This window comes from Tamandua tetradactyla, chromosome 11 (assembly GCF_023851605.1).
Source record: "Tamandua tetradactyla isolate mTamTet1 chromosome 11, mTamTet1.pri, whole genome shotgun sequence".
NCBI classification, from domain to species: Eukaryota; Metazoa; Chordata; class Mammalia; order Pilosa; family Myrmecophagidae; genus Tamandua; species Tamandua tetradactyla.
This window is the reverse complement of record NC_135337.1, coordinates 83,360,333-83,366,134: the sequence shown is the minus strand read 5'-3', so window position 1 is coordinate 83,366,134 and position 5,802 is coordinate 83,360,333. Positions and strand designations below refer to the sequence as shown.

Genomic DNA, 5,802 nt, shown 5'->3' with positions numbered 1-5,802 from the left:
CCGCAGCGCCGCACTTCCGCTTCCGGTTCCGGCGCGGCCGCGGCGGAGAGGGCAGACGCTGGGGACCCCGCCTGAGGGTGGGGACTCGGGCTGAGGCGTGGGGCGGGGGTGGCAGCTGCGTTCCCCGGCTTCGGGCGGAGGTTGAGTACAAGGCTGGGCCCTGGGGCTGGCGTAGCCTCGGGGGGCGCACACCAGGCCTTGGCGTGGGGCTGAGGGCGGGGAGTAGGCCGAGGGGTCGGGCCCGGAGGCAGGACTAGGGCCGGGGACCCGCTGTAGAGTGGGCCTGGGGGCGGTCTGTGTGTCTGTGTCTCCCAGATCTGGTGGACAAGTGCGTGGACGGGGATAAGGAGTGATGATGGTGGGGTGGGACGAGGATGGAGGTGTGGGACTTTGGGAGGAGTTGAGTTCCAAGGCGGGGCTGGAGGCGGTGTTTTCCGTGGATCCCTAGACTGTTCAGATCGCGGGATGCGCGACCATGAACTTCGGTCCCTTTTCCAAACTCGCACAGCCCAATAGAATGGTATAGCGTTGTTAAGGGCCCTTTATTTTCTGGGCCTCCTTTTGCTGTGCTTAATGTCTTTCAAAAGTGGAATCATATGCATACTTCTCTACAATATGCTTTCCTAATCCAGGAAATGAGGCCCTGTTTTCCCCCTTTATTTCTGAAGACAAACAAAACCCCAAAATCATAATCCCTCTCTCCCTTTTCCATTTCCACCTCTCTCCTCAGTAATCTGTAATCTACTTTCCGTCTCTGCTAAGCAGCTATTTGTGGTTATCTCTTATGTGTGATACATATAATATTTGTCCTGTGTATCTTGCTTATTTTACTGAGCATAAGGTTTTCAGGGTTCTTCCATGCTACGTCTCATAAGTTCATTGTTTCTTATGGTTGAATAATATTCCATTGTGTGGATGTACCACATTTTGTTTATTCATTTGTTCATGGACACAGGTTTCTACAATTCGGCAATTGTGAATAGGGCTGCTACAAACTTTGGCTTACAAGTATCTGTTTGAAATTCTGTCTTCATTTTCTCTTGCTACATGCCTAGAACTGAAGTGGCTGGATCATATAATTCTATATTTAACTTTTCAAGGAAGCACCATATTATTTTCTACTGTGGTGGTATCGCTTTGTATTCCCAACAATAATGCCGAGTGTTCCAATTTCTCTTCATCCTCTCCAACACTTCTTAGTCACTGTTTTTTAAAATAATAGCCATCCTTGTGGGTGTGAAGTGGTATATCATGGTGGTTTTGATTTACATTTCCCCATAGCTAATGATGTTGAACATTTTTTTTAGATGTCTATTGACCATTTGTATTTCTTTGGAGAAATGTCTATTCAAGACCTTTGCCCATTAAAAAAATTTTAATGTGTTTTTATTGAGCTTTCTTCACATCATACAATCCATCCAAAGTGTACGTCAGTGGTTCACAATATCATTACGTAGTTGTGTAATCATCAGCATGGTCATTTTTAGAACATTTGCATTACTCCAGAAAAAAAGAAATAAAAAGACAAAGGAAATAAAAGAAAAAAGAAAACCCAAACATCCCATACCCCTTAACCCTCCCTCTTACTGACCACTTAGTTTTGCAATATACCCAATTTTAAGACTTACAATAAAGGTAGGTTAATTGAGACCATGTAGTACTCACATTATAACATTGGAACAAAACAAGCGACCAGAAGTAGTTCCATACAAATACAGGCAACCGATGATATATATTTTTTGTAGTATAGTTGTACAATTATTACAAAGATCAGGGCTACTGGATTATAGTTCAGCAACTTCAGATATTTCTTTGTGGTTATTCTAAAACACTAGACACAAAAAATAAATACCTACATAATGAGTCAGCAGTCACAGTCATTTGTTAAATCCTGATTTCTCAGTTAAACCTTCCTCTTATTTGATCTTTCTCTCAATCTTCAGAGAGAACTGGGCAATGACCATTTTAACCTTTGTGCTGGAAAGGGGTCTTGACCTTCTGGGGTAGAGGAATGAATCTGGTGGTGATTCTTGGAAAGACTGGTACCTCCAGAATTTATCTGGCTAGACTCAATCTGGAAGCATTAAGTTTCTAGAAAATAAATATAGTATGAAAAACTTTTATAGAGACTTAGATAGAGCCTAGGACACTCGCTAGAGTTTTCAGGAATACTATTGGTTGGGGCATGGCATACTGTGGTAGTTTGAAATATCTAGCTAAAGCTTTCATTAGAGTAACTTCCAGAATGACCTCTTGGCTCTGTTTGAAATCTCTTAGCCCCTGAAACTTTATTTTGTCCCATTTCTTTTCCCCCTTTTGGTAAAGAAGGCTTTGTCAATTCCACAGTGCCAGGGCCAGGCTCATTTCCAGGAGTCATGCTCCACGTTGCCAGGGAGATTTACACCCCTGGGAGCCATTTCCCACAAAGGGATGAGGGGGCGGGTAGAGAGGTTTTTTGCAGAGTTGGCTTAAAGTGATAACTAGAAAACAGGTAATCTGAAATCTTGTACACAAAAGAAAAGATAGCGAAAAGAATGGAAAAATATGAACAGGATCTCGGGAATTGCATGACGACACGAACCATATGAATGAATTCACGTTATGGGTGTCCCAGAAGGAGAAGAGAAGGGAAAAGGGGCAGAACAAATAATGGAAGAATTAACCACTGCAAATTTCCCATTTTAAAATTGGTTTGTCTTTTTCTGACGAATTGTAGATTTTATTTATATATTCTGTATATTAAACCTCTATCTGATATATGGTTTACATATATTTCTGTAGGTTGTCTTCACTTTCTTGATAATTTCCTTTGATGCACAAAAGTTTTGCATTTTGATGATCTCTTTCTTTCACTGCTTGTACTTTTGGTGCCATATCTAAGAATCCATTGGTGAATCCCAAGTGTGAAGATTTGTTTTGTATTGGAAATCCAGTTGCTGGCACCATTAGTTGACGAGACTATTCTTTACCCATTGCATGTACTTAACACCCTTGTCAAAAGTAAGTTGCTATGTGGGTGTATTTCTGGATTTTCAGTTCTGGTCCATTAATCAATTTGTCTATGTTTATGCCAATGCCACACTGTGTGATTATTGTAGCTTCAGAGTACAGTTTGAAATTTGAAAGTGTGGGTCCTCCAACTTTGTTCTGCTTTTTCAAAATTGTGTTGGCAATTTGGGGTCCTTTGCAGTTCCATATGAATTTGAGGATTAGGATTTCCTCTTCTGAAAAAAAGGCTGTTGGAATTTTGATAGGTTTTCATCGAATCTAGCTAACTTAAGCTAATATCGGCATTTCAGCAATATTAACTCTTCCAATCCATGAATATAGGGTGTCTTTCCATTTATTTAGGTCTTCTTTGATTTCTTTCAGCAGTGTTTTGAAGTTTTCAGTGTACAAGTCTTTTATATCACTGATTAAGTTACTCCAAATATTTTATTAATAAGAGTGTTTTTCTTAATTTCTGTTTTGTAATGTTCATTGCTGGTGTAGAGGAGCACAGCTTATGTTTGACTAATGGTTTTGTACCCTGACATTTTGCTGAACTTGTTTATCAGCACTAATATATATATATATATTTTTGTAGATTCCTTTGGATTTTGTCCATGTAATATGTCTTCTGCAGTGGGAACAGTTAGAATCCATAAATAGTCACTGTTAACATTGTAATGTATTCCTGTTTCTTACAGTTGTTTATGATACAGGGCATTTTAGGTACAACATAACACATGAATATACTCACTGTACTAATGGAAAGAAGAATTAAAGAACAATAAAAAGGAGAGATAAAGACGCCAACCCCAAGAACATCATACCCCTCCTCTTTATTCCCCTCTTATTGACAATTAGCTTTGGTATGTTGCCTTTGTTACAAATACTGAAAACATAGTACAATGTTACTGTTAACTATAGACCCTAGTTGGCATTGATTGTATTTTTCCATAAACCGTCCCATTTCCATCACATTGCAATATTGATATTCATTTGTTCTCCTGCATGTAAAAGCTTTGTTTTATTTGTACATTTAATCACCTCACTGTACACCTAGGTTTCACTAAGTTATACAGTCCCGGTTTTTATCCTTTATCTTTCCTTCAGGTGTCATACATGCCCCCAGCCTTCCTCTTTCAGCCATACACTCATCTTTGTTCAGTGTTCTTACAATATTGTGCTACCATAAGATAGTATTGTGATATCCGTTTCTGAGTCTTTGCAATCGATCCTGTTGAATATTCTGTACTTGTTCAGCATCAGATGCCCAATCTCTATCGTCTTTCTATTTCCTGAGAATCTGTGTTCTCAACTTTAACTCTCAGAGTTTGTTCATTATTGTTAGTTCATGCTATTGAGATGATACGGTATTTTGCCTGTTGTTTCTGGGTAATTACACTCAACATAATGTCCTCAAGGTTTAACCACGTTGTTGCGTGCATCATGACTTTATTCTGTCTTATAGCTATGTAATATTCCATCATATATATTTACCACTGTTTGTTTATCTGCTCATCCATTGTTGGACATTTGGGCTATTTTCACCTCTTGGCAATCATAAATAATGCTGCTATCAGTGTCCGTATACAAATGCCCATTCATATCCCTGCCTTCCGTTTCTCTGAATGTATACCTGGTAATGGGATTACTGGATCATACAGCAATTCTCTACTGAGCTTCCTAAGAACCGCCAAACTGCCTTCCAGAGAGGTTGCAACATTCAACATTCCCACCAACAGTGAATAAATGTACTTCTTTCTCCATATCCTTTTCAGTACTTGTGGATTTCTTTTTTTTTTCATAATGACCATTCTAGTAGGTGTGAGATGATATCTCATTATAGTTTGGATTTTCATTTCCCTATTGGCCAGTGAAGTTGAGCAATTTTTTATATGTCTTCGAGCCATCTATATTTCCTCTTTGGAAAAGTGACTATCCGTGTCTTTTGGCCATTTTTAAATTGGGTTGTTCGTATTGTTATTAAGTTGTAGAATCTCACTATATATTCTGGATATGAAACCCTTATGTAACATGTACTTTCCAAATATTATCTCCTTTTGTATAGACTGCCTTTTTTTCTTTCCTGATAAAGTCTTTTGATGCACAAAAGTGTTCAGTTTTGAGGAGATAACATTTATCTATTTCTTCTTTTATTGCTCATTCTTTGAGTGTAATGTCTAGGAAACCACCTCCTATCACAAGATCTTTAAGATCCCTAAATTTTCTTCTAAAAGTTTTATGGTCTTAGCTGTACTGTTTAAGGCTTTGATCCATTTAGAGTTATTTTTTGTATAAGGTGTGAGATAGGTGTCCTCTCTCATTCTTTTGGATATGGATATCCAGTTTTTTGAGTACTATTTATTGAAGAGGCTGCTCTGTCCCAGTTGAGTCAACTTGACCATCTTCCCAAGAATTGCCCCTTTTATTAATATATAATGTCCTTCTTTGCCTCATAACTTTTTTGTCTTTAAAGTATGTATTGTCTCATATTAGTATAACTACCCCAGCTGTTTTTGGTTACTGTTTGCATGGAATATCATTTTGCATCCTTTCATTTTCAACCTATTTGTATCTTTAGGTCTAAAATGAGTCTCTTGTATGCAGCATATAGATGGATCACACTTTTTATCATCCTGCCAGTCCGTGTATTTTGATTGGGGAATTTAATGTATTGAAATTTGATGCTATTACTGCAAAAGCATTGCTTCCTTCACCCATTTTATCTTTTGATTTTATTTGTCACGTCTATTTTTCCTCTTTTTATTCTTTTAGTTCCCCTTACTTATAATCTTCATTTCTATACTCTGTTCC

General features: G+C 38.4%; 1 protein-coding gene across 1 annotated transcript in view; it reads left to right on the top strand.

Annotated features, from left to right (window-relative positions):
- Positions 1-41: 41 nt before the first annotated feature.
- MBD3L1 (methyl-CpG binding domain protein 3 like 1) overlaps positions 42-5,802 on the top strand; it is a 46,567-nt gene continuing 40,806 nt past the window's right edge. Inside the window, exon 1 of the mRNA XM_077119562.1 lies at positions 42-77. The gene's annotated coding sequence lies outside the window, so the exon portion shown is untranslated. The remainder of the gene's footprint in view (positions 78-5,802) is intronic.